The sequence below is a fragment of the Pan paniscus genome, chromosome 10, assembly GCF_029289425.2.
Source record: "Pan paniscus chromosome 10, NHGRI_mPanPan1-v2.0_pri, whole genome shotgun sequence".
NCBI classification, from domain to species: Eukaryota; Metazoa; Chordata; class Mammalia; order Primates; family Hominidae; genus Pan; species Pan paniscus.
In genome coordinates this window covers 45,917,730-45,936,311 of record NC_073259.2, presented here as the reverse complement: position 1 = coordinate 45,936,311, position 18,582 = coordinate 45,917,730, and the positions used below count along the sequence as shown (strand labels likewise).

Sequence of the window (18,582 nt, the reverse complement as noted above, 5' to 3'; positions counted from 1 at the left end):
GGTAAACTTGTGTCATGCGGGTTTCTTGTACAGATTATTTCATCACCCAGGTATTAAGCCTAGTACCCATAAGTTATTTTTCCTGATCCTCTCCTTCCTCCCACCCTCCACTCTCCATCCTCTAATAGGCCCCAGCATGTGTTGTTCCCCTCTATATATCCATGAGTTCTCATATTTAGCTCCCACTTATAAGTGAACACATGTGATATTTGTTTTTATGTTCCTGTGTTAGTTTTCTAAGGATAGTGGCCCCTAGCTCCATTCATGTCCCTGCAAAGGACATGATCTCATTCTTTTTTATGGCTGCATAGTATTCCATGGTATATATATACCATATTTTCTTTATCCAGTCTATCAATGATGGGCATTTATGTTGATTCCATGTCTTTGCTATTGCAAACAGTGTTGCAGTGAACATACATGTGCATGTGTCTTTATGATAGAATTATTTATATTCCTTTGGGTATATACCCAGTATCTGTCTTTAGGTCTTTGAGGAATCACCCCACTGTCTTTCACAATAGCATCAGTATTTTTTAAAAGCTCCCCAGGTGATTTCAATGTGCAACCAAGTTTGAGAGCCATTCAGATAGAGGAAGTTAACAAAAGGCTATGCCTCAAAATAGCTTCAGGCCCTGATAGCTCCATAGGTAAATTTTAAATCTTGTAGCAATCGGATATTTTCAAGGCTAATGAAACTGTTTGCAAGGACAGAAAAAATAAGGATCGCTGATTACTTTCACAAAGTCATCAAACCATTGAGACTAAAACTTGAAAAATTATACAAAAGAAAATAATAAGTAAGGTGATTTATTAATAATGGTGAAATAGACTAAATTATTAGCAAATGGAATTCAGCAGTGCATTCAAAGAATAGTACATCATGACCAAGTGAAATTCATTTGAGGGATTAAAGGTTCTTCTAATAGGGGGAATCCCACTAATACAACTCACTATATTAATATTTCAAAGATGAAAAACTTCTAATCAATTATATAGATGTTTAAAAGGCATTTGATAAAATTTGATGTTGATACCCAGTTCTTAAAATTTTTTTAGTAAAATAGGACCAGAAAGATGCTTCCATGTCATAATTAAAACTAAATTAACATAACTAATCTAAATCAAAGTAATTACACACTGTGTGTTAGGTATTGTTTGTTCTATATGTGTTATTAGTAGTAATCCTTTTAAGCTTCACAGTAATCCTATGAGGTAGGAGTTCTTCTTTTATCTTCATTTTACAGATACAAAGAAAGGGTCAGTAACTTGTCCAAGATATACAGTAAGTGGTAAAGCTCAAATTTAAACCTCAGGAGTCTGATTCCAGAAGCTGCATTGTCAACTAACTCTCCACACTGCTTTGAGCTTTTGGGTGCCCTGCAAGTACTAGCCAAAAGCATTTAGACAAATGAATTAAATGAGTGGTGTGCTGGTTAAGTGTTTAACAAATGGCTCTGGGTGGGGGGTACCTTATTTGTAGCATTTGCCAATTTTCATGGCATAAACACTTCCACAATGACTTATTTCAAGTTACCCATGAGACACCACTAATCATGGAGCTGGGAAGAGATATGTTAGGTCGCTATTATATGGCTTTCCTACCATACGGATGCAATAGACATAAATAATCTTGAGAGTATAGATAATAGTAAAATATAGTGACAAAATTCGGAAGTGATGAATTTTAAGTATTTATTACCTTCGTTTTAAAATATTAATAATGGCTATGTTTAACAATCAATTTTCAAAACTCTTGAAATTTAACAATTGGCTCTTGAGAGCTGGTAACAGCTGGCTCCACTACATCACTTGGAATGAAAACGAACAGGCAAAATTATTATTTGAAGATGACATTTCTGGGAATAGGGTGCATTTCTGCCCCTCTCTTCATGTCTCTGCCTCAGCCTGTAGGGAGGCCAGAATTTCTACCTAAACTTTTCCCATTAGGAGGAAATAACAGGTAACAATTCTGACCCTACTGTTCATCTTTGCCCTAGAAATAGTCTTCATATCCCTCAGATTGGGCACTGGTTACATATATCATGGCATGTACACAAAATGGGACAATTTTTTGGAAACCTTATCTTACCTCCTTCTGTTGCTCTGACTGGGAATGATCTGTTTGTTGCAGAATCACTGCAGCAGGTGCGAGAGAGGACTCATGGAGCTTGCAGATGAGCTAGCCCAGGCAGGACATCTGATGTTGGGACCCTCTTCAGAAGTGAAGCATATATAATCCCACATGAAATCTCTGAAGCCATTCCAGAAGAATGTCTTCTCAGATAAAGGTTATTTACCTATTTATAATAATTTATAGTTTACAAAGCATATTCATATATATGATCCCATCTAACTCATAAAATTATATGAAATGTATACTATCTCCATTTTACAGATGGGGAAACTGAGCCTCAGAGTGATAAAGTAACTTCCCCAAAGTCATGTAGCTAGTAAATGAAAGTGATGAGACTCACACTAGGTTCTTCTAAGTTTTTAGAGTACTTCGCCCACTGCGCCAAGGTGTCTAGGGCAGAGACACCACAACCTCCTAAGGTAGGTTATGCCATTAATGTTCCACTTGGGTGGGAATACACACACACACACACACACACACACTATAATTCACACTTCCTTATAGTTATATTCCTCATTCTTTGAACTTAATCCATGGTAAAGAATTATTTATTATGGTGGGGTAGAAGGAGACCCTTTGAGATTTGAAGACACTGATTAACCATGTTAGTGTTTTTCCTCAGGCAAAATATTCATGGACTCTTTTACCATAACTTGCTGTCCTTATTTCCTCATTAAATTTCAAGTTTCCACAAAATAAGAAAAGAAACAACTAAAGAAGAAATTGTTGGAAGGCATGGAGCGAAGTGTAAGAACAACTAAGTAAACATGTACATTTTGCATTTTTAAAAAATTCAGTGGCCATAATACCACTGGCCAACAGGCTGATCAAATAATCCCTGAAACAAAGAGTTATATGTTATGGAGGGGATTGAATCAGAATACAGAAAAGAGAGATTTGAGAGGTTAAGACAAAACATCCTGGGAAATACACCTATTAAAATATGGTAACTAGCTGTTCTCCATTTCTTTCAAGATAGAATGGGAAATGGAGGTAAACACAGCAAGAGTATTAGTCGGTTAGACAACAGGAATATTTTGCTGATTTTTGTTGTTGTTGTTTTGTTTTTGTTTTTGTTTTTGAGACAGTGTCTCGCTGCAACACCCAGGTTGGAGTGCAATGGCATAATCTCGGCTCACTGCAACCTCCGCTTCCCGGGTTCAAACAATTCTCCTGCCTTAGCCTCCCTAGTAGCTGGGACTACAGGTGTGCACCACCACACCTGGCTAATTTTTTTTTTTTGTATTTTTAATAGAGATGGGATTTTATCATATTGGCCAGGCTGGTCTCAAACTCCTGACCTCAAGTGATCTGCCTGCCTAGCCTCCGAAAGTGCTGGGATTACAGGCGTAAGCCATTGCACCTGGCCTTTGCTGATTTTAATGAGGGATTTGAAAGCATCAAAATGACTGAACAAAGGAGCAGTGAAAAATCTTTCCTGGGGTCTTTGGAAAAAAAACAGATTCCAGTGTGTCAGGTCTTTCAAGGCAAGATGGTCCAAGAGCAACGAATGGACAGTTGCCTTCATGTCCTTCTGTGTTTTCTTTCTTGTTTAACAGCATCAAGGTACATCCACTCATTTAAGTGGGAGCCTGAATGTCATCGTCCACTGACTCATCTCCATAGCCTTTCATGTTCTTATTTAAAACCTCCTTCACCCTTCCCATGTATCCTACAATCCAGTTACTATTTACCATACACAAACCCATCCATTTGTCTTTACTTTCTATAACCTCATATTAGAAGTGATGATGTATTTGTTCATTCAGTTTTTATTTGGTGCTACGATGTGTTCTCCTCTCCCTGCCTCCATGTTTTTAACACTTGCTTTTTCTATGGAATGTTCTTTGACTCTATGGGCACCTGGTGAATTCTTTCTCGTCTTTTGTGATGCGGATCATATGCTACCTTCTCAAGAAAGCCTTCCCCCCCAAACCTAGCATTTTCCCCTTTCTTTTAGAGAAAGCAGCTTTATTTTTTTAGAGGCAATCTCTTTTATCTGCATATTTGCTCTTTGGGCCACAAGTGTCGTGGACAGTTTATACAAGGTCCAAAAAATAATAAGAAGAATTAAATTGGCTTTGTAACAGATGATTCTGGGCAAGAGACCAATACTGAGAGATTTAACAATTTTATCATGAATTAGCTAAGAAATAAATACTAACTATAACAGAACTAATTTAAAAAACTAGAAATAATATAAAATAATGAAACCACCTTTGCAAAAATTATAACAGTGAGAAAATTATGACAGTGAAAGAGATCTAACCTAACCGACTCCATCTTGCTTCCAACCTCCAACCTGTCCTCGTTCATTCCTGGGCATAGGCCAAATTAACTTTGGGAGGAACATAGTTTATAGTTTCAACTTTGAAACAAAGATGATAACAGCTCTTTCCTGAAACAAACCCTCCTCTTGCTTTATAGGACTAACAAATTAGCCACAAGTTTAGAAATTATGGTTTAGGAGTTAGGCAGGGAGAGGTCACAGATTCCAAACCTCCCCATTTACAATAGGGATGACATCACTATTGTAAAATCTAAGATTGGTGCTCAGAATATTTTTCAGACCCTGAACTTGATGGGTCAGCTGCCACCACGCAGATGGATAAAGTGGCTTATCTGGTATTGTGGCCCCCACTCAGGAACTGACTCAGCGCAAAGAAGACAGCTTCAACTCCCTATGATTTCATCTCCAATGGGACCAATCATCACTCCCCAGTCCCTGGCCTCCTATGCACCAAATTATCCTTAAAAAACCCCGGTCTCTTAATTGTCAGTCTCTCCAATCTCTGAATTTCCAGAAAGAGTTTAATTCATGCAGAGGCAGCTGAACTGATTTGAGTATGAATTAAACTCTTTCTCTATTGCAATTCCTCTGTCTTGATGAATCGGCTTTATCTGGGCAGTGGGCACAATGAATCCTTGGGCGGTTACAATAAAACTGAAAATAGATAAAAACTGTGTGTGGCAAGATTTAGATCTATAAATTTTGACCTTGGAAAATAGAACTCCATAAAAATAATGCCCCCAAAAGAAAACTCATAGTAGTAGAAGCTGTTATAGTAAAATTTGAATTGAACAAAAGACTGTTAAAACTGGACTGTGTTGATTAGTTACACATAAATGAATTCATCTGGATCAAAATAATTTTAGTATTTTTACTCATGACATTGTATTCATGTTTATTTATGACAACATAAATAGTAATTTTATTCACATGACAAAATTAGAAATACTTTAAGTGTGCTATGTAGAAAACTAATCAAGGAATTAATTTGGGTAATGAAATTAATTGTTAAAAGTAATTTCTTATCAACAACTTTTGTTGCTGGTATAATTGTTACATGCCAGGTTCTGGTCTGTTCTACCTTCAAGCAGTAAATCAATCACTATGATTCAGGTTTTGCAAAAGAGAAAAGATTTATTCGAAAGGCCACCCAGCGAGGAGGAGATGGGAGAACAGCTCTCAAATCTGCCTCCCCAAAGACAAAGCTTAAGGGTATTTATGTGTTAGGGAAGTGAAGTGGTCTAAGGTGTGGGGAAAGGTGGTTGCTAGTGGGGAAAAATGAAGTAACAGGTTCATTCTGCAACAGCCTAGCTGGAGTTCGTGGCATTCCACAGCACATATGTACAGAAAATGGCAGCATTAGCATGGACTGAGGATGGAGTCTTTGGCCCTCCAACATAAAAACGCCGCCTCTCCAGCACTTGCACAGACCCAGTTAAAAGGTCAGTGGTCTCAACCAGTTTGAACTGGACAGAAGCAGGTCCAGGTTTCTGAAAAACAACTGAAGCAACCGTTACCATGGTGACCTGTGAATGTTATCTATAAAGTAGCTGGTGAAGGTTACGTTTCAGCATTCAGTGGCATGCCCTTCAGTGATTGCAGACTTCAACTTTAGGGAGAGATAAAAAATAACAAAAAGCAAGCAACCAAAAGCAAGCAGGACAGGCAGACCTGACCAAACTAACCCCTCAGTTTTATAATTCTAATTTTAATGTTTGTATTCATTAACACAGAATCACAGCACTCCCAGGACAAAAGTGAGGGTAAAAAAACTACAAAATAGTAATAGCAGGACAAAAACATCTACTGTTGCTCCAGCACAGAGTAAGCTTTTGATTAATGATTTTTGAGAAAGTAAATGAATATTTAAACAATGTGATGTTTGTTAATCACTTTCTAACTATAATCGCACTAACTAAAATCTGCCTGAAATTCACTTATCAAATTTGCAATATTTAATGCAAGATTAGATTGATTGTTTTAATCCTCTGAAAGTTTTGCATTACTTTGGATACTTTCCCCTTTCTGTTAGTTTTCTTTTGAGCATTTCAAGGAGTTTTAAATTCCAATTTATCTATGGATCCTTCTGCCTTAATTTCAAGCAAACAAGCAAATTATATACCATAATTCAGGAAATGAGAGTGTTCAGTGTAAGTCAATCATACAGAGAAAAAAGGCAACTTTTTCTTCAAGATTAGAGAAACCACTATCATAACATTTAATATTTCTCCATCATTTCATTGATCCTTCTGCAAGGGAACAGAACTTTGAAACATAAATCCATCTCTTTCCTTTCTTGGTTTTATGGAAGCAACTAGATGCTTGCTTCACACCACAATGCTAATTACAAGTAGTATAAAAATTTGAATATATAAAAAACTCACTAAAAAACCTGGAAGGAAATATAATTAAATACTGATTTAAAATTTTGAATGGAGAACTTCTGAGGCAAAAGTGATAAGTTATGAGCCCTCTGTCCCACCCCAATGTTTTATTAAGCCTGCAGTGTTTCCTTTGAAGGATGTTGTATGTAATAATCTGGATTCTGGAAAAATTCAGATCTTGCCACAGTGGGCCTATTCTTATCAACAACGAATTGGAATTTAGTGGTGTTCCTCCTGTTTGGACAAGCTGCAAGTTCTTCCCAGTTTCAAGACTCCCTGTTGCCTTGTATTGGGCCCACATCAGCCCCACATCAGCCCCACATCAGCCCATTGTATTATCTCTCTGACCACTGGTGGATTTTGAGCTTGTGGACTTTGTCTACATCATAGAAGAAGTCATGAAGAGAAAGATGACATGTCTGACTAACATCAAGTGGAAAACTTTGGTATATAAAAATAAGCCACTTCACTTATTTTTAACAAGTAACTGATTAGAAAAATGAGCCATATATTAAATTTATGATATCAAGAGTTCATCAAAAATACCAATATCTTAAGGGACAAAAGGATAAGAACTCAATTGATAGAAGAGGAAACACCATCCAAAAGCATTCAAACTCATTAGTAACCAAACAATAGTTTTAAAACAATTACATATGATTTCTGATCCATTAAATTAAAAAAATTAAAGTATAACATCAATGCTAATACTCCATTGTTGGCTGGAAAGTAGTTTGGCAATATGTACCAAAAGCTTTCAAAATGTTTATTCCCTTTAATGTGGAGTCCCTATACTCACACAGATCCCAGAGTCCAAGGGCCTGGATTCAAATCCAGACTCCTCCATTTATCAACTATGTAAACAGGGGTAATGTAAACCAGCACATCTCGATTTCCTCATCTCTAAAATGAGAATAATCATAATAGTACTTACATTATTGGATTATTATGATTAAATGAATAATAGGACTTTTGGGAACAGTGCCTAGCAAACAGTGGTACAATATAAGTTTGCTAAATGAATAGATTTATCTATTTTAAAAATTTACTTGAGGAAGCTACCAATTGAGAAAAGGATTTATGCAGAAAATTGCATATTATAGTACTATTTATAATATTTATAATAGCAAAAAATTAAGAGCTATAATAGAGAATGATTAGCTATTTCATAGAAAATGAAATTAATGAAATGTGATGCAGTCATTAAAATTATGTTTATGAACTTTGTGTAATAATGTTGAAATCATAATTTTAAGTGAAATAAGAAGCAAAATATATACCAGCATATTGGGCATATTACAATAATTAAATTACAATAATTAAATTTTTATTTAAATTACAATAGATTTAGATTACAATAATTAAAAGGAAATTTTCTTTGCTTTGGAAGGAAGATTAGATAAAGGATTGGAAGGAAGTCAGCCAAAATGTTAAGAGTAGCTGCTTACAGATAGTGGAGCTATAAACGATTTATTTTTTAATGTTCTTCTCTATTTTCTATTTGTTTTTAAACTCAGCATTCTTTAGTTTTGTATATTTTTTAATTCACATTTTTAAGGTAGAAAGTGATACTTTGTGTAAGGATTTGGAAGGCTTAAACTCATGGTATAATTAACCAAAATACATCAAATTTAATAATTCTTAGATATACAAACTTCAGAAGTCATATTCTGAGATAATTTCTTTAAATATTAAAATTAAGAGAAAAAAAGACAGGCTCTTAAGCAGATGCAAAAATACCTATGTTACAAGCCTGCACATTCTGCACATGTATCCCAGAACTTAAAGTAAAATAAAAATAATAATAATAACTAAGATCATGCCAGTGGTTTTTAAACATACTTTATGTATTTAATTGAAAATCACATCTCCTTTACCTTCTTTCAGCATATATTGTACTTAAAACTCTGAACATTAGCCCTCAGAATAAGGAAATGAATAATAAAAAAAGCAAAAATAGAAAACTCTAAAATAACTGAAATAATCTAATCACATATAAGATGTAATGAATTTAATAAATGTGAACTTATATTTATATACAATTTATATACATATTGAAAATTAATCACTTAGGCTCACAAGAGAATTCGTTTTAGGATACTTTGTCTGCTCCCTTTAGGCCTTGATGGAATTAATGTCTAAATAGCTTTTGAGATTGTTATGGAAACTAAAAGGATACTGGTATCAAATATCTGGCTATGTCTTACCTACATTTCTTCTGGTCTTATTTGTGTTGTCCCAGCCTCACCAAAAATTGAGATTTATGTTTAACCTTTTGTTTACCATGTGATGGACAAATTTGGCAAGTTTGTCAATTTATAATAGTATTTTCTATTGTATCATCTAGACCTTTTTTGAGGTAAATATGATTTCTTTCCCTTTTCTCCATCAATTCTAGATTTTGCCCTCTTGTAGTTTCTTCCACTGCAAATTCTCCGTATCTCTGCAATTGAGGAGCCCTGAACTACACTTCACATTTAATGATGATCTGACTGACACTTTGAGGGATTTTGCTTGGCATGCCACATTTTTACTGCTATAGAAAAGGCAAAAGTACATGCTCTGTTCACAAGGAAACTTCTCTAGCATCCACATGAGTGTGAGATAGCAGATAAGCTTATGGATCTCATATCCACTTATTCTTTCCACCCAAATACTTGATAGTTGTTTATCATCTTCCCTCCAGAGTCCCAATCTAAATTACAAATAAATTAAATATCAAACAAATCTTGGAATAGATTCCTTCTCCTGACAATAGCCACCCCTAGAAGGTACTTTAAATAATTTGTAAAAACAAACAAAAAAATACCCATTCTGTCACCAAAAAAAAAAAAAAAAACACCCTAAAAGGTAGAGAGAAAACATAGTTGAAAAGTGACCAGTTACTCGACACATAGATCAGGACCTGCATATTAAGAGTGTGGTTATTTGTACAAGATGAGTTTGTAGGAAATTGTACAGAAGGACTTTGTCATTGATGATGGCAAGACTGAGCATTAGACTGGATTTTTTCAATAGTCTTAGCAGGACTATGGTTAATGTGAACTACAGTGCTGTTTATGTTGTCTTGAAAAATTGTACTGATGGTAAAAATAAACAAAGATAAGGGGATGAGATACTGTAATCATATGGGAAATCTTGAATTAAAGAGTTATCTAACCAATGACATAAATAGTATTAGGAAGTGAAATTGATACAAACATACCTTGTTTTTTGTCCTTTGCTTTATTGCACGTCACAGATAGTTTTTTACAAATTGAAGGTTTGTGGCAACCCTGCATTAAGCAAGTCTATTGGCACCATTTTTCCAACAGCATGTGCTCACTTTGTGTCTCTGTGTCACATTTTGGTAGATCTCACAATATTTCAAACTTTTATTACTATTATTATTATTATTATTGTTATCTGTTATGGTGATCTGCCTTTAGTATTTTTGATGTTACTGTTGTAATTGTTTTGGGGCATCACAGACCACAACCATCTAAGAAGACAAACAATAAATGTATTTGTTCTAACTGCTTCACTAACTGGCTGCTCACCCTGTCTACCTCTCCTTGGCTTCCTTAGTCCCTGTGATATGGCAATACTGAAGTTAGGCCAATTAATAACTCTACAATGGCCTGTAAGTGTTCCAATGAAAGGAAGAGTCACACATCTCTTACTTTAAGTCAGTAGTTAGAAATGACTAAGCTTAGTGAGGAAGGCATGTTGAAAGCTGGGAAAGTCTGAAAGCTAGGCTTCCTGCACCAAACAGTTAGCCAAGTGGTGAATGCAAAGAAAATGTTCTTGAAGGAAATTTAAAGTGCTGCTCCAGTGAACACACAAATGATAAGAAAGTGAAACAGCCTTATTGCTAATAGGGAGAACGTTTTAATGGTCTGGATAGAAGAACAAACATATAAGTGTAGGGGAAAGCAGCAAGTGCTGTTGGAGAAGCTGTGAGTTATCCAGAAGATCTAGCTAAGATCAATGATGAAGGTGGCTATGCTAAACAAAAGATTTTCAATATAGACAAAACATCCTTATATTGGAAGAAGAAGCCATCTAAGACTTTCATAGCTATAGAGGAGAAGTCAATGCATTGTTTTAAATCTTCAAAGGACAGGCTGACTCTCTTGTTAGGAACTAATGCAGCTGTTAACTTTTAGTTGAAGCCAATGCTCATTTACCATTCTGAAAATCCTAGGGCCCTTAAGAATTACACTAAATCTGCTCTATCTGTGCTCTCTATAAATGGAACAACAAAACCTAAGTGACAGCACAGCTGTTATAGCCTGGTTTATGGAATACTTTAAGTCCACTGTTGAGACCTACTGCTCAGAAAAATAGATTCCTTTCAAAATATTACTACCCATTGATGACGCACCTGGTCATCCAAGAGCTCTGAGGAGATGTACAAGGAGATGAATGTTGTTTTCATGCTGCTAACATAATATTCATGCTGCTGCCCCTGGATCAAGGAGTCATTTAGACTTTCAAGTCTTATTATTTAAGAAATATATTTCAGGAGCTTCCAGATAACTGAACACACAGAGGTTCTTTGTGGGTACTGCTCCAAGAAAGGGTATGGAAGCTTCATGCCCCTTCCTATATACCTTACCATATTCATCTCTTCATTTGTTGCTCACTGATACTGTTTGTAATGTCCTTGAGAGTAAGCTGGTAAAGTAAATGCACACCTAACAGCATAGCAAGCCCTAGAAGGATGGCTTCTGAAGATTACAAAGAAGCCTGAAACTTGAAATCACTCCAAGGACTCTCAGCTTCTCTTTCTCTTGGGGTGTTTACCTGATGCTGCCACAACCAGTAGAAAGAGTGGAGGAAGAAGAGAGTCACCACATACCATACTTAGAGTTCCTACAGAAAGGACACAGCGAATTTCATGTTTGAGGCTTGGTTTCTTTGCCCAGTGGATGCATAGGCAAAGCATCGCACATCTGCTCCATAGAAATGATCCTGGCTAACACGGTGAAACCGTGTTATTAGCCGGGCATAGTGGCGGGTGCCTGTAGTCCCAGCTACTCGGGAGGCTGAGGCAGGAGAATGGTGTGAACCCGGGAGGCGGAGCTTGCAGTGAGCTGAGATTGGGCCACTGCACTCCAGCCTGGGCGACAGAGCCAGACTCTGTCTCAAAAAAAAAAAAAATGATAATGAGCCCTGTCTTTTCAGATGCAATTCCAGGAATGCCAGGAAGCAAACCAATTCCACCCCAAGATACAAACAAAGAACAGCACCCTCTCAAATGATGCTGCATGATAAGTGGCCACAGAGAGCACCGCTGTAATCAGTCAGAAAGGCAGGTGAGCTATTAGCTTACCCAGGAATGTCCTACCTAATGTAGAATCAGTGGTGATGGTTAACAGACCCTGGCTATGGTGACAGGCCTGGGACCTGATTGAGGAAATCCAAATGAAAGACAGCCAAGAGGAACAACAAGCTAGAAAAAGATGTTCCAGGCCGGGTGCAGTGGCTCACGCCTGTAATCCCAACACTTTGGGAGGCCAAGGCAGGCAGATTGCTTGAGCTCAGGAGTTCAAGACCAGCCTGGGCAACATGGTGAAACCCTGTCTCTACAAAAAATACAAAAATTAGCCGGACATGGTGGCATCCTAGCTGCTCGGGAAGTTGAGATGGAAGGATGGCCCAGGAGGTGGCGGTTACAGTATGCCGAGATTGCAACCCACTGCACTCCTGCTTGGGCAACAGAGTCAGACCCTATCTACAAAAAAAAAAAAAAAAAAAAAAAAAAAAAAAAGAACGAGAAAAAAAAAAGAAAAGAAACATGTTCTAGCTAAGAGGAGGTGCACGCATTTCACCTGAATATGTAGTTGGGATGAGATGAGAGCATTCATTTCTAAATATGTAAATTTTACCTCTTCCTCCATATAGATATTGTTAAGTTCAATTGTAGCCATCCACATTAGTTTTGTCAAATTTTCAGCAATTTCTTAAAAATAAGATTTCAAAATGATAACAGATATTAAGGGAATTCAGGGCATTTGACTTATCTACCCAGTTTTCCTAAAACATTCCAGTTAAATCATCTGTTCTTCAACTTCAGTCTCATAGCAATTAAAAAGTATCTTAAAAATTGCCCACTCCTCAAAAGAAATACATTTCATAAGGCTGTAGTTGACATAGATAGTGATTCCTTGGATGGATATGGGCAAAGTAAATTGAAAGCCTTCTGGAAAGGATTTGCCATTCTAGATGCCATTAAGAACATTTGCAAATCATAGGAGGAGGTCAAAATGACAACATTAATGGGAGTTTGGAAGAAATTGAGTCCAACCCTCATGGATAAATTTGAGTGGTTCAAGACTTCAGTGGAGGAAGTAACTGCAGATGTGGTACAAATAGCAAGAGAATCAGAATTAGAACTGGAGCCCGAAGATGTGACTGAATTGCTGCAATCTTATGATCAAACTTGGATGGATGATGAGTTGCTTCTTATGGATGAGCAAAGAAGTTTTTTTTTTTTTTGAGATAGAATCCACACCTGGTGAAGATGGCGTGAACATTGTTGAAATGACAACAAAAGATTTCAAATATTACATAAACTTAGTTGATAAAGTAGAGCAGGATTTGAGAGAACTGACTTCAATTTTGAAGGAAGTTCTACTGTGGGTAAAATGCTATCAAACAGCATCATATGCTACAGAGAAATCTTTTGTGAATCGAAGAGTCAATTGATGCAGAAAACTTTGTTGTCTTCTTTTTTTTTGAGAGACAGGAGTCTCTCTGTGTTGCCCAGGCCAGAGTGCAGTGGCTTTCACGTATGCTATCATAGTGCACTACAGCCTCCACCTCCTGGGCTTATGTGATCCTCCTGCCTCAGCCTCCTGAGCAGATGGGACTCTACAGGCATGCGTCACCATGCCCAACTACATTGCTTTCTTATTTTAAGAAATTGCCATGGCCACACTAACCTTTGGGAACCACCACCCTGATTAGTCAGCAGCCATCAACATTGAGTCAAGACTTTCCATCAGCAAAAAGATTACTATTTGCTGAAGGCTCAGATGATCATTAGCATTTTTTAGCAATAAAATATTTTAAAATTAAGGTATATGCATTAATTTGTAATAATAATGCCATTGCACACTTAGAAGACTACAATATAATGTAAATATAACTTTTATATGTACTTGGAAACAAAAAATGTGTGTGACTCTCTCTTTATTGAGATATTGGCTTTATTGCAATAAGGTATGCCTATACTTTTTTGAGACTCAACATCTACATTTGAAACCCATATATATATATATATGGCAGATGTGTAGAAAAAGCTCAGGGTTTGGAATTAGATAAACCAGTACTATGTCTCGGCTTTACCAGTTACTACTAGCACTTTGGGATAACCTCTTTCATCTGCCAATTTGTGTAAAGATGAACTGATAATGGAAATAATACACTTAATGTGACTGGCAAGCAGTAATTGCTTGGTTCGTATTCATTACCTTCTCCTTTACCCCCTTTCTCCTTTCTTTTCTTCCTTGCACCACATATGTTGGAAAAGATCTTTTAAGGTTTTGACCGATATTCTACTTCATGAAAAATTATGGGGTAGAAACTATGGTTTTAAAGAGATCACTTTTCCAGATCAGGAAATTCCTTTATGTAGCAGATTAAGTTCTTGTCCCTTCTCCAACTCCTCATCCTACTTCCTTTTAATTCTATTTATTCTTTAGATCTTACAGAAAACAGGAACAACTAGACCATGTTATTTATCTTATTTTGTCATATATCCGCAAACCTCTTTGAGACACCTCAACCAGCTTTTGTCAAAGGAGCAGGAAAGAAAAATGCATAAACAGGAAAACTATTCATACAGGCAAATGGATTGAGAGAAAGGTACAGACAGGAAAGGAGGAAAAGACAAATTTAAAATTTTTTAAATGAAAAAGAGAATTCTCAGGCAACTATAGTATCCTTATGGAGGGGCCTGGCTTTTCTTACTTCCTCTTCTGGAGTCAAATAAAAAATACAAATTGAAAAAAAAAGGAGAAAGAAGGAAAACAAATAAACCATGAGGCAGATAAAAAGAAAAAACAAAACAGATGAGCAGAAAACAGAAGAAGTGTAAAAGAGAAATAAGGTGAGAAAGTTAGAAATAAGAGGAGATCAAGGCTCGGTTGTGAAAAACATAAAAATTGTGACAATCTTTCCCATTTCTGTGACTCTCCAAGGTTTATATCCTCCCATATGTGCCTCATGACAACCTGTGAGGGAGTTGGTGCTCTAAAAAGGTGCTAATAATGTGTCTTCATGATAGAGAAATGGCACCTCAGGCAACTTCTCAAGTAGCTAAAGGGGGACAGAGGCAAGACTCTAATTATGGCTTTTTAGTATCAGAACCTCTGTGGATCAAGGCTACTTAAGAATAAATTATTAAAACTAAAAGAAATTACCTGGCTCCTAGAACAGTGCCCTTTTTACTATTCCTGTTGAAAGAAGATGAAATGGTGGCGGGGGTGGGGTGTGTCTAGAGAGATGAGAGACATGGGAAAAGCAGACAGAGAGCTATAACAAGAGACAGAAAAACAAAAACAAAAAAACCAGAAAGGCAAAAGCCAAATAGGAAACAGATTGAGAGGCCCACATGAGCATAATGGCACATGTCCTTGGATCATGAGGAATCAGCTTCCCAATCCAGGAGTTTGGAATCCTCTCACCTCAGCCAGGTGGCTCTGAGAACACTTGGTCTTTTCAGGCTCTTCCTACCCTGTACATAGGTCAAAACCAGGCTGGCCCTCTCAGTCACACCCAAGCCATCTGCCCTCAGCCAGAGCCAGGAAGGGAGGTGGTGAGACAGAGATCCTGATGGAAACACAGAGGGGAAATAGAGAGGCAGAAGCAACTAACCAGAGAGAGTTGGGACAACAGAGAGGGAGAAACAGAGCAAGTGGGGAGGTCAACAGTGTCAAGATCTGTGACATCTCCCCCATGGTCACTGTGTTCAGAGTCCTGGTGTGATCTGAACAGGTGGCTGCTGAGGGAGCCAGGGAGTGTTCATCACATGGGTTGCTCACAGATGCAGGATGAGCTTTCACTGCAGCAGCGAGCACATTCACTGACCTTGTTCACGAGCTTTTGCACAGGCTGGTGAAGACATTGGTTGTGCTGACGTCAGGCTCAGGGTGAAGGTGCAGTGAGTTCTGCTGCAAACCAGCTGCTCATTTATAGTGGTGTGAGTGCCTGCACACACACAACACACACACACACACACAGCAAGACATCCAATGTGCTCTTACCATCAGGGAGGTAGAAGATGCCTTTCATTGATCACAGACAGGAAAGTGACTCAAACAGATGAGCAACCCTTTCTGGATGTCCACCTTAGTATGACCAGATCTCAGGGGTGCAAGCAGATTAGACCAACCCTAGGATCCTCAGGGAGACTTGTCCGTTGGCAAAGGGCCTTGGAATTTCTGAGATAGTTTCAGATTTCCCAGGCAGAATCTTTTCCCAACCCAAGACTGCTGTTTGAAAGAACCATGAGTCAGGTTATTTCCATGTTTCCTGCCCCCATATGCTAGACAAAAGACTCCCATCTGCAGAGTTAGAACCTACATAGAACCGATCACCCTGATCCCCAACTCAAGGCATTTAGGGAGATTTAGTTTAACATGGGACTCCAGAAATTGCAAAGGATAGTAAGTTTACTAATTCATTACCATGTAGTGCTTCTATCTCTCTGGATATGAAAAAGTAGCAGAGGAACTTGAGAGGCTGTGTTTTCTGAATAATCCATATCAACTCTTTCATCTTCCCATTAGGCTGCTCCAGACAAACTTTTCTAGTTGTTTGGAACTACCAAAAGTCTTTGAAAAAAATATTGATTCAATCCTCTTTGTACCAGTTTCCTTACATATCTCTTTTAATCTTCATACCAAGATTCAAAAAGATCAAGTGACTTGCCTAGTATCATACAGCTGAATAAGAGGAGACATAGCAAGGCCTTGCACCCAGGTTGGCCATGGGTCATAATCTTTCAACTACATCTGGCTAATTGTCCCTTTCTTTCTTGTTCAGAGGTTGCCAGGAAAGATGCATCCACAACTTCTTTTAGCATCTTCTATGTAGCATTATTTTTCTGTGTGCTACTTGGATTATCTCCATCAGGATCTAACAGTGACCCTTGTTGAAAAGGCAGATTCTCTGGTCCAACTTCAGAACTCATGAATCAGAATCTCAGAGAATGTACCAGGCAGACTATATCCGCAAATTCCCAAAACAGAAACCAAGCAGGTCACATCTGCTGATCCCAATGCAATACATTAAAACACAAAAATAAAAGGATCATTAAAAATAAAAAACAGATGGATATGTTTATGGCATTAATTGTGGTAATGGTTTTGTGGGTGTATACTTATCTCCAAAATTCATCAACTTGTATATATTAAATATGTACAGCTTTTTGTATGTCAGTCATAACTCAGTAAAGTGGTTTAAAATAAACAATAACAAAAATGAAGTTAATTTTTGCCCAAAAAAGGTAATAAAAATAAAGTTTTCAAATTATTCTGGAATGAATGACCAGTGACAGCACTGCATATCAAAACCTGTGGGATGCAGACCCAGTACTTATATGAAAGCTTAATAAAATCTAAACTAAATACAAATTTTTCTAAGAAAATGTAAATGATCTACATGAACTCAAGGATAATTTGAAAGTTTATATAGCCTGTTAATCACAGCAGAAATTGAAAAAGCAGTAAAATATTCCTAAAACAGATACCAGGCACAGATGGTTTTAGGAGAAAGTTCTAGAAAAGCTTTAAGAAATAGGAATTCACATATTAATACACTGTTCCAAGCACCATAATAAGATGAAAAGTTATCTTACATGAGGCTACTATAATACAGTACAAGAACTGCACAAGAAATCTATTTTAAAAAGCATATGAACGTAGATGCAAAAATACATCATAATTTAGTAGATTTAATTCCATGAATGTAAAGATAAACATTAGTAAATATTTCAATGTAATTAATGGCACACACACATATATACACATATGCCCTTAGTATGTATATATACACATATATGTATACATATATATGCAGAATAACTAGCATAGCTGATAAATGCCAATACATCGTAAAATTCAAAGGCATGTGTGAAAAAGTTTTCAGCAGATCAGAAATAGAAAAAAAGTCCTTAACTTGATAAAGAATATCTACTAGAAAAAATAATAATAGTAAAACCATACTCTGGAAACAGAACAAATTTCATTAAAATTAGAAATATGACAAGCAAGTCAAGCATGTCCATTATAACTGTTAATATTCAATATTGTATTTGAGATCCTAAGCAACACAGTAAGACAAGAAGAAAGAAATATGAGATACATGAATTAGAAAGAGTGGAAACTATTTGCCCTGCTAAAACCTAGAAAATCAATTAAAAATGCCAAAAACAGGAGAATTCAGTAGGATAGTCAGATAAAAGATTTATATAACAATATCAAGAACTTTAATATGCAATAGAAATAAGCCAATTAGAATATAATAAAAAGGATCCCATTACAAAGGAGGAACATTAATTATAAAATAAGAATAAACTTAATGTAAAATATGTAAGACTCATAGGAAATTACCTATATATTTCACAGAAGGTCATAAAGGACATGCATAAATAGAGCACTATACCATGTCCTTTTCAAATTAGAATAATAAATGCAATAAACACAATTAAAATATCACCAGATTTTTTTCTAGAACTTGGTAATCCAATTTCAAAAAGGATTGGGAAAAGTATACATGCA

General features: G+C 36.6%; 1 protein-coding gene across 3 annotated transcripts in view; it reads right to left on the bottom strand.

Moving 5' to 3' along the window:
• ASB8 (ankyrin repeat and SOCS box containing 8) overlaps positions 1 to 18,582 on the bottom strand; it is a 156,404-nt gene that overhangs the window by 80,689 nt on the left and 57,133 nt on the right. The window contains exon 3 of one of the 3 annotated variants that reach the window (XM_055095714.1): positions 2,093 to 2,300. The exons of the other annotated variants lie outside the window; for them this stretch is intronic. The gene's annotated coding sequence lies outside the window, so the exon portion shown is untranslated. The remainder of the gene's footprint in view (positions 1 to 2,092; positions 2,301 to 18,582) is intronic. 3 annotated transcript variants of the gene reach the window in all.